The sequence below is a fragment of the Lethenteron reissneri genome, chromosome 49 (genome assembly GCF_015708825.2).
Source record: "Lethenteron reissneri isolate LAM-NWPU_2019-01 chromosome 49, ASM1570882v1, whole genome shotgun sequence".
Taxonomy (NCBI): Eukaryota; Metazoa; Chordata; class Hyperoartia; order Petromyzontiformes; family Petromyzontidae; genus Lethenteron; species Lethenteron reissneri.
Genome location: NC_083827.1, coordinates 2162050 through 2181244, shown reverse-complemented (window position 1 = coordinate 2181244; position 19195 = coordinate 2162050). Strand labels below are relative to the sequence as shown.

The 19195-nt window shown below is 43.8% G+C and overlaps 1 long non-coding RNA gene across 2 annotated transcripts; it reads left to right on the top strand.

The window, feature by feature from the left end:
- Positions 1–4057: 4057 nt before the first annotated feature.
- Positions 4058–17504, top strand: LOC133354838 (uncharacterized). Of its 2 annotated transcripts, none has more exons than XR_009756637.1 (6): positions 4058–4179; positions 8992–9054; positions 13151–13347; positions 14032–14256; positions 15500–15564; positions 16519–17504. It is a non-coding gene; the product is annotated as an uncharacterized LOC133354838 (long non-coding RNA). The 2 variants fall into 2 exon arrangements; XR_009756636.1 differs by having other exon boundaries at positions 13151–13518.
- Positions 17505–19195: the final 1691 nt, after the last annotated feature.

Sequence of the window (19195 nt, the reverse complement as noted above, 5' to 3'; positions counted from 1 at the left end):
GCTCATATACGCAGACTGCAGTATTGTTTCCTTTAGGTTACTTTATAATTCTTTAATTTCTTTTAGAATGTTTTTCATGCATGAAACATACATTAAAAGGCAACAATAAAAAGCATTAACCAAAATATAGTCTTAATAAACGAGTAATAATTCTAAATTTTCTTGGTTCTTTCGGTAAAGTCACATAGAAGGGAAGTAATACAATAATAAAAATAAAACATAATACAAATTCTGACGACGTTTTATTATGTTTTATTTTTATTATTTTATTACTTCCCTTCTACGTGACATTACCGAAAAAAACAAAAATATGAATCCCTGCAGTCACGAAGGCTTTAAATCGAAAAATTAAACATTTCTCGATCGAGTTGGGGGTTTGGAATGCAACCCCACCTATTTACATGATTTCTTATGGGAATTTGTGTTAGATTTACACGATTTCACCTTTCACGAAGATTTTCAAGAACGCATCTAACGTGTCAATCAGGGACTATCTATACTTTTCATTCGGATTGTTTTTTTGTATTGTTTGTTGTTGTAACTTTTTAACCCTCTCTGACTGGACATCTGTGAAAAAGAGCTTCATAACCCAGATTTCTCCAGGATAAAAATTCTGATGTATGCCAGTATACCGTACAGTTGTGATAGACCCAGGCCAACTGAGAAATGTGTCCACGTTTGGTCTGTGGAAAAGGTGGTAAATATAACCTACACCGAGGAAATATACACCAGCTGATGGTATCAGCTGGTGTACAGGAGCTAAGCGTATTTATTATACATGGCAGGACCATGATAGCATGGGAATAACTTCATCTAATCGTGGATTGACCAAGGTGACGATGTCGAAATCGATCCTCTGCCACATTTGGTTTCCTGGATAGTGTTGGAGCCGTCATTGAGTGCACCTCACTGAGTGCACCTCATTGGTCAACCAGGACCTCATCTCTATGAAGGGGATATCTTCTTTAAATCAAGGTTACTAAGCACATGAGGCACAAAGACCCAAATTGCCAAACAGCCTGGAACAAGCAGCACTATAGGTGTAAAAATAGATAAGAGGTAACGCATTTCTTGAGTTGATCAAGGCTAACATAAGAGCTTGAGAAATAGACAAAAAGACAAAAAAACTCAACAGTCGTCAGTAACATTGCCTTAAAAATAAACGCATTATTTCATGTGATCACTTTTTTGTTGTTTTGCACTTTCTGCTTTTGTACCGTTTCTGGTAGTAGTAGGGTTCTTATTTGATTGGTAGTGGCTCTATATGGGATTTGGTCCTTATATATAATTAATGTACAGCGTTATGGGATGCCATTAGCATGAATGACACTATATAAAATACAGTATTATTATATACCATCATTGTAGGGTGAGCGAAATGAAACGGAGACTGACGAAATTTGGTGAGAGATCATTGCTGTGCACTTTTTGGCTTGATATTTAGGCGTTAGGCTATTATATTGTTGCCAAAATAATAATGTTGTGTCATGCATTTTATATATATGTAGTTTTGTATAGAACTAGGACCCATATTTAACGAAGACGGTACTTGCCTATGAACATCTGTCAATTCACCAGCATTGGTTTAAGCAAGCCTGTGATTTATCTATGGTCCATTAATCGTTTTGTCTCTTAGGACGTTAATCTATTGCAAAAATCAGTCTCCTTCATAAACTAGATTTCAAAATCTATATCAATATAAAATGTGTGTAAAACAAGTATGGCAAACTAAATAAAATATTTCGCGAGACACGACTAAAAACACTTGAGAAAATGTACTCCGAGGGCAACTAATGAAGGTGGATTGGGATACAAATAATGAAACGAGTGAACAAAGCAGAATGAAATGCTTTTGGGAAAACTGAATTTGATCGAAAAAACAACAGCACAGTGCCTGATCCAAGGTTTAATTCAGTGCACAATACAGACAATGACCTGGGTTAGAAGTAGAGGCCGACCGAAACTGAATTTCTGGTTTCGGCCGAAACCGAAACCAGACCGAAAATAAAAAATTAGCTTTTGGCCGAAACCAAAGCCGAAACCGAAAGTTTAACTACACTTTCAACCGAGACCGAAACAGAAAGGTATATAACCGAAGTTCCTGAACACAAGATTTATGAAATATATCATGATGCAATGCTACTTTCATTAAAAAGAAATCTAGAACTAATCATTCAGAGCCTGCAGTAAGACTCACTAATTATCAAATCTTTAGGTGTTACTTAGTAATTATATCCAAACAAACGAATGTTGTAGTTAAGAAACAACAGTTTTTCCGCATTCAGCCAGACAGGCTGCCATCTGTTGACCGGTCGTATATACATTAGCAGACCATGGTTGCGGCTGTAACCTCGCTCCCAAGCTGCTGCTGACGTGTGTGTGTTTGCAGCTTATCACATAGGATTGCCTAGCGCCGACTGACCGGCCGATAGGCAGAGGGATAAACGTAGCACTAGCGTTATATTCTAATAAGTATAACCCATAAAAACAAAGTTTTTCACTCTAAATCCTTTATTTGCGTGGCGGCTAGAGTCCTCTCGTCCTCTGGCTTGAGATGGCTGCCACCTATGGGTCAGATGATTGTCTGCAGTATTAAACAATTGGTAATTAAATATTTAATTTGTTTTCCCTAAACAGTGTAAAATTTTTGAAAAAAAAATTCCCGAACATTAATTGTCTCGCACAACGGATCACGGGAAGTGGGTTTAAAAACGACCGAAAGGTTTGCACGGTCGTAAGCAAGCAAGCAAGCGAACTTAATATAAAGGATTTAAAAATAGATCTTCGGTTGACGAATGACGACCGAAAGTCAATATCAGTTTTGGCCGAAACCAGACCGAAAGTTAAAATTGACTATCGGCCGAAACTGAAAGTATGCCGAAAGAGGCCATTTGCCAACTTTCGGCACCGAAACCAAAACCGGCCTCTAGTTAGAAGCAAGGGCATTTCTAAATAAGAGGGCGCTAAAGCTGAATAGTGGGCTTAAAGTGATGCATGCTGGGAATTGCACGAGATGGAAAAAGGAACGTGGGGTAAAAAAAGACAAATTGGAGACGCCACGTCGACTGTTAAGTCAGTGGGCTGGAACAATTCAGATCACTCGAAGGGACGATGGCTGATGGACGAGACTGGTGATGGAATGGCAGCCAAAGGGGTAAACGCGCCAAATAGAATTGGTGGTACACCGGTCCCCAAAAAAAAGTATAAAATCTAAATTGTAATCAGCAAATCTGTTTTAACAGTGTTTAACTGACCCTGTCACCAAGTTTGATGCGATTCAAATGTTTATTCAGTTTACTAAGATTTTCTAACAAAAAAAGGTGACCATTGATCATTGATTTTGGATCCGTTGAATTGAGGAATCGTCCGACAAAGTCTAGGGCACGAGGAGTCAAATCTGCCCTTGCAATACGGAGCCAGCCAATCGTCATCAGGTTGGGTGCTACTTCACGGCAGCAGACTGTGAAGCTTCGTGTTCAACTCCTCATAACATTCGTCTTCCGACTGCTTCGACATCACGAAAACTGATTTTGACGCACCACCTCGCAAGATTTCCTGACCAGTGTTGCGAATATCAGGAAAAGAAACAAAAAAAATATGCTTGCAAAAATGTGTAAAATATACCGTGCACTTGTGTACTGCCAATACGTTCAAATGTACATTTTATGTAGTCGAAATGTGTTAATGCATTAACAAAAAATGAAGTGCGCATAATCCTGACATTGAGCCAGTTAAAACGCTCTTCAATCACAGTTGTTTGACTTTTTTTTATAAAATGTTACTGAATTTAAAACTGCAACACTGGAAAGTTTGCATCACAAAATGGAAAAAAAGACTGCGGTTAGCTTTATCAAAGTTTCCATGGGCTTATAAAATGCCACACGAATTAGCATCAGTCGCTTTATCTCGAGTCAACAACGGCCACCTGCCGGGCGGTCCCGGTGCTGGTAGCGAACGGTGCGGAGTTTGGGGGTGGGGGCGGTCCGCGTGTGGAGGAGTCGTGGGCTGCGCTGTTCGCACGCGGCTAACAGAAGCTGCCAGTTGTTCTCACTTCGTCTCGGCTCCTCCAAGGTGAGAGCCTCGCCACTCACCCCGTTCCCTACTCTTGACGTCCACCGTCGTCAACGCACTCGTTTGTTGTCGTTGTGCTCTCATCGTGTCGACGATTGCAGGTAGCAGGTGAGCTTTGTGAATTGTGTTGTCGCGGTATTTGCTTGTTCTTGTTAAGCTATGCATTTTGCCTGCACAGTACGATCCCGCAGGTTTGGTGGTATCGTGAATGCTTAAACGCCCTTCATATATCGCCTTAACCAAGGCGTGGAACATAGATATATTAATTTGTACAGCAGAATACTGCGGTGAGATGAGTTGGTGAGGATGGTAGTTGGCAAGAGGGATAGAGTCAGTGACGGGTAAGGAGAGTTTGGGTAAGCGAAGGATAATCAGTGAGGGATTTAAGGGAAGAATGATTGATTCGTGAGTGAGGCTGATTGTTTGACGTGGAGGGGCAGTTTGTTCCAGTGTAATGATGACGATCGCTTGTGTTGTGATCGAAACGTCATAGTTCTTTGTTTCTTTTATATTTATTACTTTTATTAATTTGTACCTATCTGTGACTTTACCGAAAGACCCATAGAATATGAAAGGGAATGATGATTGGGCACAGGGAGGAGGGGGAACAGAGACAGCTGGGATTGTGAACGGAGAGGGCGAGGAGTGTAGAATGAAACGAGGGAAGCGAGATACGCTGGGGCGAGACCATGGAGAGATTTGTAAACGAGGACGAGGGATTTGAAAAGGCAACGATAATAGACGGGAAGCCAGTGTAGTTGGACGAGGAGAGGTGATGTACTGGTAATCTATGATAAAAAAAGCTTCAAAGCTCATCGGATTCCTCCAGGATAAATAAAGATTCTGATTCTGATGTGTGGGAGTGGTAGGGGAAATTAAAGATGATCCGGGCAGCGGAATTTTATATTTGTTAATGTGGTTTAAATGCGTAGGCAGGAAGACCGAGCATGAGGGAGTTGCAGTAATCGAGTCGAGTGAAGATGAGGTCGTGAATTAGAAGTTGTACCGCCGTAGTTGAGATGAGGGGGTGGACTTTGCGATAGTTTTACAGGTGAAAGCGGCAGGAACGGGTAGTGGCAGATAATGTGATCGGATAGATGGAGAGAGAAAGAGAGGAGTCAAAGATGACGCCAAGATTACGGCCAGACGATACAGGGGTAAGGGAGACAAGATTAAAGGAGATAGTAGGACAGGGAAGCAGGGAAGAAAATAAGTTAAGTTTTCGAAGGATTGCTGGAGAGGAAGTGCTGGGACATCCAAGACTGGATCAGGCAGGTAGAAATGTGAGAACCAAGGGCGGGAATGATAGACGGCAAGGCTGAACAAAATATTAGCGTCATCAGCAAATAAATGATGGCGAACATTGAATGATGGGAGAAGGGAATCGAATGGAGAGACGTAGAGACAGAAAAGGCAGCAGATCACCTTGGGGGACACCAACAGTGACGGGGGGGGGGGGGGGTTGGGGAGAGGTGATGTGGTTTGATGACATTGGTTGAGGTGCATCAGGGGAGATAGGAGTGAAACCAGGAAAGATGGATACCCGAGATACCGAGAGAGGACAGGGTAGAGGAGAGAGGGGGATGGTCAACTGTAGAATGAGAATAGAAGACTGACATCAGCAGAGTTTTGACAAATGGTTCTGACAAATACCGCCAGTAGGGCCATTTTCATGGAATACAAGGGACATAACCTGGATTTGAATTGTGGGTATAGAGAGTAAGAAGAAATGTACTGAGTGATGCGGGAGTGGACCAGTCATTCAATAAGTTTAGAAAAGAAGGGGAGAAGGGAAATAGGCCGATCGTTCTCAGGGCAAGAAGTATCCAGAGATAGTTGTTTTAAGAGCGGAGCAATGATGGCAGTTTTGATATCTACAGGGAAAGGGAGGAATTGAAGAGGGTAACGAGGTAGGGGAGAATCAGAGGGAGGAGATGGGGTATGAGGAAGAAGCGGATAGGGCCTAGTGGACAGGAAGTAGGGTGGGCTTTAGAGACTATGGAGGATAGTTCAGAAGTGATGGTTGGAGTAAAATACGAGAAAGTAGAGTCGGATTAAGGTGCATGGGGGGAAAAGATTGAAGAATAAGACAGTGGGGAAGGGAGACGGAAAAGAGGAAAGTATGAAGTCGGTTTTGGAAGTGAAAAAGTTATCAAAATCAATTGCGGAAGGGACAGACGATACCGGGAATAAACAGGAAAGTGGTGAAGGTTGTTGAGAGTTTTAAAAAGTTGACATGGATGGGGAGCGAGAAAAGAGATGAGGGCTCGGAAATACTCTTATTTGGCTTGTTGAGGGCTCGGAAATAATCTTATTTGGCTTGTTGTAAGTCGGATAAAACGTGGGATAGGAGCGAATGATACGAAGCCAGGTTGTTGGATAAGCGAGCCGATTTCAGAATCCTTTCTGCTTTGCGCAAGAGCCGTCGTTTTCACTGGGGGAGGGGAGGGATTGATCTAGGGTTGACGAGGCTTGCGTGAAAGAGGACCGAGGGAAAAGGGGAGCCAGGGAATCAGGGAGAAAGAAAATGCATAGGAGAGGGTGGTGGATGCCTGTGGATGCTGAGTTTGTATGAAGGGAACTGAAGCCAGATATAACGAGCAGAAGAGAAGAAGCGCTAGAGATTAGAGAACTTGTTGAGAGGCAGTTGGGATTACGATAGAGGATTGGATGGGCAGGGCTGGGGGGAGAGTGACATGGGGGGGGGGGGGGGGCAGAGGGAAGAGAGATGGTGAGATAAAGAAGAAGTGAACGGAAGAGGGACAAGGGGATGCAGTGGTAGGGGATGCTTGATAACCGGCGGTGAAAATGGGGTCAAGAAAATTATCATAGGAATGAGTAGGGGTAGATGAAAGGTGGAGATTGAGTGAATTGACAAGGGGGAGGAAGGAAGCAATAAGGAGAGCGCTGAGATTAGGATTACAATCACCCAGAAGAGTGAATGGGTGGGGTAGTTGAGGGAAGGAGGAAAAATGCATTCGAGATTATCAATGAACAAAGAAGATGGACCAGGAAGATGATAGATGATAAGCAGAGAGATGGAATGAGGGAAACGAATGAAGGGAATTGAGATGGAAGGGGAGGAGGTGAATGGGGGGGGAGAGTGGAGGAGCCAAATAGGACGAGTGAGGAGACCAATACCACAACCGCCTTTTGCAGCTAGCCGAGGTGTGTGGACAAATGTGGAGGAGGAGGTGGTTAGAGCGGCAGGAGTGGCAACATTGAGTGGAAATATCCAGGTTTCGCTGAGTGCAAGAGCGTCGAGGTGGAAGGCGTCAAGGGTCGAGGCGGATTTATTAGAGATAGAACGGCCATTCCACCGTCCTATTTTGATATGGCAGTCAGGACGGTCTGGGTGGGAAGTGGCTGGAAAGTGGCGAGTGGGGGAGAATTCGGTTGTTGGTGAGATGTAGATGACATTGGGGTGGCTGGGTTTAGAGTGCTTAATTGGCGTCGAGTAGGTAGAGTGGGCGGGTGAGGGAGGGGATGGGATAGACAGGTAGGGGTCGTTGACTCGTGGCTCATGGATGAGGTGTCTATGGTGGAGATGGTAGATTGTAAATGCGAGGCGGTGATGATGACACTCCAGGAACGACTTCTGCTGCCCCTGCATCCACGCGGACGAGGGCAGCGGTGGGGAAGGGACGAATAAGGATGAGCTATTCTTGTGACTGATATTGGCTTCAGCCTCGAAGCGTCGAATGCATTCGTGTGTCAAGGGAGATGAGTTTGGGTTAAACAGGTAAAGGTGCAGTCCTGCAATTGCTCGCTCAAGCCACTGCTGTGGGAAGGGCATCCCACTAGGAGATCTAGAGAGTATTTGGTCTACTCTTCCACGCTGACCACACGTGTTGGAAGAGGTGGGCGTACCCACAATTTACCCCACCACACGCAACCTGTCAATCACTCACTGTCGTGTGCCCATTTATACTGCCAGATAAACAGAGGCAGAAGATATTTAAGAAAATGTCCCCATTGTTTCAAGTAGGCGCCACGGTGGTGAGATGTTAACTTCCTCGCCTGACCCTGACACCTGCTCATTATTTGGAGTTTGCGTGTCTCTCTCCCAGTGTTCGCATGGATTTTTCTCCGGGTCCTCCGGGTTTTCTCTCCACATTTAGAAACATGCATTTAGATTATTTGGCTGCTATAAATGTCCACATGGTAAGCCAGTTTGCTGAGTTATAATTCGTGGCCAGGTCGCTTCTAAAAAACAGCTATAGAGCTCAGTGGGCCTTACCTGCTAAATAGAGATGGAATCGAACCAGCGACCTCTAAGATCGCAAGTCCAGTGCGCTCTCTATTGAAGTCACCTCGTGGCTAGCGGACTTCGCCATTGGCATTTAGCTCGTGAACAAATTGCCATTATGCGCAAGAATAGAAGAAAGTGCTGCCCATGACACCACTGTGGCTGCCCTGACCCAGGGACCCATCGCGATATTAAACCATGCTGTCTGGATAAGAGCAGCTGATGGAGGCATTTGCAGGAATAAAAAGAAAAAATACTCTAAAATCAATTAATAATTAATCATTATAATCATATAGGATAACTGTAAATGTGTATGAGGAAGGTTTGTTGTAATATTCATTACATGTCAATGTATTGTTTATTTCAATACTGTATTAACGTAATGTGCGTTACTGCTGCTACCATGCGTTTAGAGTATGTGGCTACTATAAATGTCCACGTGATAAGGCACTTCGTCCAGCTATCATTTGTGGCCAGATCGCTTCTCAAATAAGAGCTATATGGTTTAGTGGGACTTACCTGGTTAAATAAAAAAAAATGTTGAGTTTTAAACAGTTGTGTTATTTGAATTTAACTAATGTGCGTTTCTACTGTTATCCGTACGTTAATTAATTAAATATAAATTTGTTGTGTTGACGTTATTTAAAAAACGTCACTTGATTTCTTTTCAGATTCATGAAATATGTTGTTCCTGGGATATGCTGCACTTGTGGCGTTTGTGTTAATTTCAAAAGGTAAGTTTGTGCTTCCATACTTGCGTTTTAAGTTGGATGGTTTTTAAAACGAATGCATAACATCTAATGGATGACACCGTGTGGATCGTTGCAAATAATTTAATTTCACGTGCAACAGCATTAATGTGTGTGTGTGTTGTCTGTGTCCTGGCGTGGTCTAGCTTTGAGTTTGACCTGCGTCACCTCCCATGTAGATGTCCTTCTCAAGGCATTGTGGCTCCTCTCGCAAGAGATGCAGAGCCACTTCAGGACTTGTCATTGTACAGAATGACTTGAGATTCAATGATATTGGACATCGCTATTGATTAGGACATCGCCATTGTCTAAATCAAGGATGCACAACTAAATCATTACTCGATCCACTTTCGTCTTCGTAGTCTTGAACATTTTCTTCATCATTTCCATCGCCATCGAGAGAAGGATGTTTCCAGTACCTGGTGTCATATTTGCAGAAAAGATAAATCTCCTGGACCGGATGGAATAACTTGACGCCATCAAAGAAGCAGCGAAATTAGCAGAGACCTGCTTACGAGAGATTTCCAGGCAGTCCTCGACTTACGAACTGGTTCTGTTCCTGAGACCCGTTCGCAAGTCGTAACAAAATAACATACTGTATTTAAATACACATACGGCCAGTTATAAAAATGATATATGGTTCAACAAAAAAGGGAAGCATTGTTAAACTCATAAACAATAAGGTGTACATTTCCATGTAATGCTGTAAAGAATATGGATAGCAAATTAAATATAAAATAAAGTAACAGAAATAGAACAAATCTTTTTCATATTCACTTACCGTGAGTCCTGATGCTGACTTGCTTGTCGGAAGGGGCGCAATGAGTCACGCACACCCAACAAAGATCCCCTGTGTAGCCTTCACAGGCTGTTGGGGCAAGTGCTGTTAGCGAGCAGCGCCTATGAAGGCCGGGTGGCCAGCACCACGCCCGGACGCCTTTGACTCCCCAGTGGCGATGTTTACACACCGCACCAGGTACTCGTTTGAGGCTGAGTCGACCTAGGGGAGGCCCAGGACGCATTCAAATAATCGTCACTGGTGTTGGTTGTGAGAGCGGGAATCGAACTCGGGTAGCCGGGTTTGTAGTGCAGCGTGATAACTATTGCACTACTGCTCCACACACAAGCATGAGGTGAGGGTGACACGCACAAAAAAAGACAAAGATCCCCCTTATAGCCTTTACAGACTGTTGGGGAAAGTGCTGTTAGCGAGCACCTATGAAGGCCGGCACGGCACACGAGGGGGTCAGTGGCCAACTCCACGCCCGACCGCCTTTGTCTTCCCAGTGGCGATGTTTTCACACACCACACCAGGTACTCATTTAGGGCTGAGTCGACCTAGGGGAGGCCCAGGACCGGTTCAGATAATCGTTACTGGTGTTCGTGGCCGTGAGCGGGAATCGAACTCGGGTGGCCGGGTTCGAAGCGTAGTGCGCTAACTGCTACGCTACCGCTCCCCACACACGCGCACGCACACACACACAACCACACACACACCGCGCAAGGCTGACTCATTACATCTCACGGAGGATCGCTCCGCTGGACAAAATAGTTCCGCGGTTCAGTTTGCAAGTGGGATTTAGCGTTTTGAGTCGATGTTACGGAACCTGGTTCGTAAGTGCGGATGTACGTAAGGCAGGGTATTCGCAAGTCGAATACTACATGTACACATACATGTAATGCCTCAAGAATAGAATGATGCCCAAATTATTATTCCATTTGGAAATGGAGAGAGACAAAATAATTTGAAGAATTACAGGCCCAGTGTCGTCCTCACACACACATAAAAATTGTTCACCAATATCATGGGGAACAAAATAATGGACAACGTTGAGGCCAACCAATTACTGCAGCAATCCAATTAGGGAAACCTGTTTCTACTCTCGACCACATACATCCTGGCAATCGGATTCTGTGAAAGACTTGAATATCAAAAACCACGATGCCTGGCCTTCACAAATTACGAAAAGGCAATCGGTGCAGTGGAAATTGATGCATTCATCACAAACTCAATAAGAAATGTTTATAAATGCTAAAAGCCATTTAGAAGGATCGCGGTCGTCAGACGAATTGTAACCTGAATGGTCACCGTCATGCGCTGGATGGGATTATGCCATGGCAGGACTGCTGAAACGGTGTTAATGTACAACTATAAATGTAATAATGATGGCTTTGTATAATATTTAAATTGGCAAAAAAAACACGTGCAAAGCCATTTTTTACTCCAGCGATGGAGATTTTAATCACCATAAACCTTACTGGATATCTACATTGGTTTCTCTTACACATCTATTTCCTTTTAAGCCTTTCAACAAAACTCTTGATAAGCACTCTCCCTGGAATGATTGATAAACGCATCCCTTTAAAGCTGCACGACACTTATGCCCCCTTTGCTTTATGACGACCTCTCCCGACTCGGCAACATTGTTAAGCAGTTCCTCTAACGCAGTGGTTCTTCACCTTTACTGCAGCCTTGCACCCCTTTGGTTCTCAATCGTACAAAAATATAAGGTTAATAAGTACATAGTTTGATGATATACGTATGTGACCGTGCTTAATTTGTGTTTTCGATTATTTATCTGGCCATGCCTCGCACCCAGAGAAAGGGCATCTCGCACCCCTGGCGGTGCGTGCACCCCAGGTTAAGAAGAACCACTGCACTCACGTCTGTCAAACCTCTGCACTAAATATATCGACACTCGTACCGCAACCACTTACTCTGTCTTCACAGGTTTTTACTGCCCTTTATATTTTCTTTTAAATTTACTTTTCCGCCGATGCCCGATACTTCTCAACGGCAAAGGGTCAACAAGTTGCAGACACAGCCTCCTCCGCCTAGATAATAATATGATAGATTGGTAATCACGCTATTCTTATAGCGGCAAGGCTATCACGAAGTAAGTCGCTATGTTTCACAGACATAGCAGTCGTTTGGCTGCAACGGGCGATGTCGCTATGTGTCATCCCAGTTGAGTGACCTGCGGGTAACTTTTCGAAATTGACAACATTTGAACGATGAAGCCCGCACATAATATACCTCATCTCGAGTGACGTCACGTGTCTCCCGACTCCCTTTGCAGTCGGGGTGGTGGTGCTCGCTTCTTTTTGGCTGCTCCGCCCGAGCCACTGGTGTAAATTACACATTCCCAGGGCCCCCAGTAAATCCGGAGACGAAGCCCCAGTGAAGACGTAACACGAAATCGCGCAGTAACCTTCAATATTCTCGCCGTAGTTGTACAAATTGATCACATTGCACGGTGTGGGCCTCTACTCTTAAGTTACTTCCTGCCATCAGGAATGTTTTAATAACCAGGATCAATACCACACAATAAGTGTGTGTCGCGGCACGCAAATGAGCAGCCCTTTTGAGACCTGGTGCAGCCAGCGGTGTACTGCACGGCACCGCAAATTGAGAATGACGTTTAGTAATATAATTTGCCGACATTATTGTGGCACTGTGTGTCCACTCATATTGCACATGTCACGTGCAACTTTTCTTATTTAACTGTCAAGTCTGGTTAATAACATCACGTAATTGCAGATCTACCGATAAGATTAATATGCACATCAGTTGCGTTTGTTATCGCATAAGCTGGAAATGTTACGGCGATTTCACATTGCACTCTCATTCACAATCACTCCACACGATCCCGTTTATAGCGAAAATTGAGCTAATAATTGTGCATTTGATTTTTCTTCGGACAGAGCACTAAATAAATACATGTACACGTGTACATTTAAAAAAATGTACGATGTTAAAAAAATTATTATATAAGCTTAAACATCAACATGGTTCAGATGTGGCTCACAAAACTTCCTAATGGTAAAGTGGTCCCAATATTGCAAGCTTTTAGAGCCCGACATTAATAATAATACATGCTAAATGTATTTTCTCTGCTAAACATCAATAAAATACCAGTTTTTCGATCGCCACCCATTCGATCCACCACTGATATCCGCGTTTTGACTCGATTCTGTCAAGATAACGAATGTGGTTTTTGCTTCTTTCCCCAACCCTTGCTCCCCCCGACTGTCCCCTTATCTGTCTCTCCACCCCCACCCCCTGTCCCGCCACTCCTAGGCACCGCAAACGAAACCCGGGACATATATGTGACTGAAGGAGATCAGGTTGTGCTGCCCTGTGGTGTTGATGATGGCTCCTTGAAGAGGTGACGCGGAGGAGAGTCGTGGTGTACGATACACGGACGGTGACACGGAGCAAAACGACTTCAGAGCGACTGCATGGACACCGGATAATGCGATTTTGGATATTTGGTGGTGAGCGTGTGGGTGAGACCGCGTGATCCTCGTTTGCATGGCCAACACCTTTCTCGCTGCTGATACCCACGATACTCGTGGAAGATGCTGGGATATACTTCTGCCTGGTAAATAGTAACCAACTCCAACTCATGCAAAAACTAGAATTTCAACTCATCATAAGGGAAAAAGGTAAACATCAGTGGTAACCGGTCTAGCAAACACTAAAATAAGTTTTAACAATGGCTAATTATTAACTGTAATTGCGAATAATGTTCTCTCTATTGCATTTAAAAAAGTATTTGTCGCATGTGCTGCTGACAATAGACATTGCGTTACACGATGCTAGTAATTCGAATGTATTAGATATACTGTAGAATACTCATGTATACAGGAGTGTAAATGTGGATTTAAAAAAATCTGAAATATTAAGACTCAATTATTAAAATGTAACTATTTTCTAGATTTGTTTTTGATACAAAACATTTCACAAGAGTTTACACATACAATATTTAAAATGAGTGACATACGTTCGGTTGGCCAAAGTCTTTCATAACTTTTGTTCACGTGACAATACACTTTAAACTCTTCAGTGCCTCATCTGTTGACTTAGAATGATGAGGGTGGTGTGGAGTCACACGATCAGAGCGGCCTTCATTGTTCCGAGCTCAGTGGTGTCTTTAATGTTGTGACTAACGCTCACAGGGACCGAAACAGTTGGAAATGTCACCACGAATCCATCAAGATGCATCTCAGAGGTGGCCAGCTCAGGTCCTTCTGGCTGTGAGAACTCAAACACAACTCAAGGCACTGATCTTGACAACACATTGAGGCAATACAAGATGCTATTTTTAATCTCTCTTGCAATGATGGCTGTTTTGATAACAGTGTTGGTCGTGGTAATCTTCCAACTGGTCAAGAAAAAAAATGGTAAGGAAAACTATTACATTGGCATCACTATAAGTAGTCAGTGGTTGGTGACTATATATATATACAATATATACACATTGTAGCATAATTATGCACCTAAAATGTATGTTATAGGTAGTAGCGTGATTATCATGCTTGACAGAGAGACGATTGTTGTGGGGATTGGACCCAGGATGATGGAGCACGTTTGTTAATGTGGAATTGATGTTCGTGAAGTACGACATTCGGGGAGACTGGTGAGAGAATTGGGAGTACAAGTAGCAGAGATTTAGCAGAGAGAAATATCCATCTTCAATGTATAACCCAATTCCGTCCCAGTGTGCGGGCTTATCTTTTACTCCAATCGTAAATCCTCCTTTGCTCAAGGTTGCTCTGACCAGCTCTATGGCACCGTAATGCCACCAAAGTGATAATTTATTGTGTGCATCGGCAATAACACAATTGTTGGGGAATGTACATGAATATAATTACTTAAAAAAAGTTAAATCACACACCCCCCCAAAAAGTTACTTGTTACCAAAATATTGCTTTCAATTTGCAGTACTGAAACATTACAAAAATAAATAAGTCTGTTGCCCAAGCACACTAGAACCCTCTGCTTGGTTTAGATATGTGGATGACACATTGGTGGTCTGGCCACACGGCAAAGATACACTTAACGAAATTCTAAATCATCTCAACTCGCAAAACCCATCCATCCAGTTCACCATGGAAGTGGAAGCTTACATAACTCTACCATTGCTGGATATGTGTGTTATTTTACCAGTTTAAAAGGAAATTTTACCTAAAAAAAAAGGTTATGAGTTCAAGTGCTGTTTGAAGTTGATTCGTGCTACCGGTCTCCTGAGCACCGGTCTGTAGTGTTAACAGTGGTTCTATCAAGCGCCTCACCACCTCCATATGGACGTGGGATTTCCACTGCTAGCTTTGCAGCTCGTAGGGATTTGTGGTCAGTTTGCTTTTGACCAATTTCTGAGCAAAGGGGCAAATTCTGTTTGTATCTGGTGTGGATTCTTGGATTCTTGATAAAAGATACAGTTGACTCTGCATAATCACACATCGATTACAAAAATAATTCAATTCACGAATCGACAAGGCCATGGATGGAACTTGTTATTAAAGCATCGTCATCCACTGCCTGCTTCACGAAAGGAGGCCGCAAATGTAAAAAAAAAACCTGCACGTTTAATTGTTCAGAGAAAACCAAAAGTACTTAACATTGCTCTGAATGTTCTCAAAACAGAATGCCTGTCATTGATATCGAAACTGCAAGGACTCGGCAAGCTCTCTGCGCAGGAACACGCTTCGGTGAGTGCGACTTCTGCCCTGAACACAGATGCTGACCACAGGCCCAGAGGCCACCACCGCCGCAGAATCGCATTCCATGCCGCTCTGCACCACACAAACCCAGGGGACAGCTGCACCCGGGGGCCCGCCCCAACATTCCCAAATAACTTCCATCTGCGCCTTGTCACTTCCCCTTCATCACCGTGTACATCTGTCTCAACCTTAACGGATTCCATACATGTCCTATCAATGGCTCTCTGACCCTACCTCTAGCAGATCCCCAACGATGTCATAGTGGAGGGGCGTCACAATCGATGAGCACTCTGCGCCATGCCTACGATGTAAGTGTGTGGCAGAGTTCATTCATTTATTCATTGTTCTGTCCGTAGACAGGTCTAAGGCACAATTATGTCCTCTACGTTCCTCTATCTTATGCTGCTGTCTTTATCTGTCCCTACGTCCTTCCTTCCTTCTTGAACATTATCAAGCATCCTCATTATTTTCCTTCCTCTTTGTATTTTCCCAAAGACTCTTCCCTCTTTATCTCGGCGGAATGACGCCAGCCGACCCTCTAATGGCAGATGACGGAGATGACGGAGATAGCATTTATCTCATACCCGGTGGAATTGACGCATATAGCTCGTACACACTCGTATAAGCTGTAGGTACGTGCGTGTATGCGTCCATGCATTTACAAAGATGCAGCAAAGAAGCGGCTGAGTTATTGAGTCACACAGAAACAGGATTCACGAATAAGGGGACGATAGAAAATAGTTTGACTGACAATGGGAAACTACAGATAGAATTACACGTATTGGTGCTATCTTGTGGTTTATGTACGTTGTAAGGAATGTAATAGCGGGGAGACTGCAGTCACACCTGCTGTCGTAACGGTTTTGAGCAGCCAAGTGGGATCTGTGTGTGTGTGTGACGGCTGTAACCGCACGCGGTGTTACTTGTCTCCTCCTGTGCCAGGATGCAGGAGAGGAGCCCCATTACTGCCCACTCCGGGGGAAAGGGCACAACTCCGAGATCTACACTCATCTGCCTGGGCAATCATAATGCGCTTACACACACACACATACTGCTATCTATATCATCATCATTTTTATGACGTTTGTTTATGCAATAAAGCCTCACTGCGTACCAGGACTCTTGTTCGGTATGATCCTGCCAAGCTTACGGAGTAGGGAGCAAGTTTTGTTTATGTGGGTCATTTGTAGGCCATTCTTCAGCATTGGGATGTTTGCCCAATACAAGTTACATTGCGTGCCTTTAGCTATTGGCAGGAAACCCACGCAGAACAGGGGGAGAACATACCAACTCCACACAGAAAGGTGCCCGAGATGGGAATCGAACCAAGACCCTTCTTGCTGTTAGACACAAGTGTTACCACTGTGCGTAACACCATGCCACCCAAAAATGAATAAAAGTTTAATTCTTGTACATTGTTACTTAAGTGTAGCGGGTATAACATGATTTAAAATCTGGTCTTAAAATGTGTAGTGTTTGCAATGAGTTACTGTTAGACAACTTTAATGAGTGCAACTTATAAATGCAGTACCGTATATGCCTACTGTGTCCTTGACGTGTGCTTTTAAAAACACCGTCAACATCCATTTTGGAGGCTTTTATGTCGAAAACGTCTCTGGCACGCATTGCGAGCTTGCACATTTGAGGATAACCGTCAGATATCCGACTCCCTGGGGACTCAGGTTCAGACGGTTGTGTGTGAAGGTCGGATTTGCAAACATCTACAGAATGTGACAGTTTTTCATCGTTCACAGATACTCGCGCTTCATTGCTATAAGCTCACAAACAAATGCATCTGCCGTGATCACTCTGATCATATCACGTTTTTTGATCTGGGGCATCTGTTGTAAATGTATGCATGTTGAACTTCTTTCGCATCGTACGTAGCCGACCGTATAATTATATGTTTCAAACATTGCATACTCTGACTTTCACTTTACTAAATAAACATTGTATTTGTGCTTATTTTGGTGCCGTTTTCACTTGTTTAAATGGTTTACATAAGTTGATTGGTCTATAGGTTGTGTTGTTTTATTCATAAAGCACGTTCCTTCGGAGTGGGCAGGTAGGAACTTGGTTGGACAGCGCATTCGTTCACGCCAGAAAGCTCGCGGTCACGTGACGCACTTCAACCAATCCGGGAGCGTACATGTTTGGGAGGGGCTATGCACGACAGACAAATAATCCCTGGTGGGCAGTGTGGAACTGTTGTTTCTACCTGTAGAACTATTTCATCAAACATGGAAAATGTCTGTGTTCCGTGATGACCACGACTGCATCGAGCAATTCAATGTAATCACAGACAGAGCCCCCATGCACTCTGCCCCAGTCACTGCACGCATAAATCATAGCTGCTGTGAAGGAGACATCATCACAGCGATGATGATTCACCACTCCGCTACTCCTGATGCAATCAGAACCAGAATCTGTATTTAAATTGGAGAAATTCGATGAGCTTTACGGTTCTTGTTCAAAGGTGTCCAGCAGGAGCAGGTCAGAACGTTATAACAACAAACAGTAAAAAACACGATATGAGTGTAAAGTCTAGGGAAGATAAACTAATCACATTAAAACAATATGCAAATAAAAGTCAACTATGCTTTATCTTACCAGCTAAAGCCCACTGAGCTATTAGCTTCTTTTTCAGAAAGGGCATGGCCACAAATGATATGACAACGAAGCGGTTTATTACGTGGACATTCATAGCAGCAAAATAATCGTGCTGGCTCATCAACCACCTCGATGCACAATCACAGCTGTTGCTCTCCATCAACATCAGCCACGCGGAGGAGGAGAAGCGCAATGGCAACTATGGTGGTTGTAGAGAAGCAGCCTGTGGGTCAGCAGCAAGTACAACGAGAGCTGTGAGTGACGCGTGTCTGGCAACAGCTGAGCGGCCACAGCCGCTCTCGCAGCGAGTGGCACAGCTGTCTACCCTACAGGGGTGGGGGCAGATTTGGCACAGGGGGCCGTCCATAAATGACGTCACGCACCTGGGGGGGGGGGGGGTCAGACATTTGTTACGATGTGTGACGAAGGGGGGGGGGGGGGGTTGAGGAATGTGACGTCACATCAAAATTCACAACTTTAAATAAAAATAGTTAACACGTTCTACTTAAATAGACTTTTTAATACATGTTTTCTTCTACAACATCAGAGTGCAGCACCACATTAAATACGCACTACAATGGCAATAATTTAAAGCGATTTGAAGCACGTTTTATTTGGGGGGGGGGGCAGAGCTTTGTGACGTCATATTTGAGGGGGGGTTTGACTTTTTGTGACGCCGTGTGACTAGGGGGGGGGGGGGGGGTAAAAAATCGTCAAAAATCGTGTGACGTCATTTATGGACGGCCCCCAGCCGAGCGACAGCCAACTCCAATTTAAGGCACTTTAGCTGAAGTAGGCGATTCAATAGCCACACACAAATCACGCGCAGGCCAAACACGTGATGTTAAAAAATAAATGCCTCATTCGACACCCAAACATCGCAACATCTCCTAGCTTTTATTTTCCTCCTCGAAGACACCGGTGGAACCATGAACCACATCAGTACATCATCGGGCCTGTGCACACATCTCCTTCATAAATAGAACATTACAGACAAGCCACGGTAGTA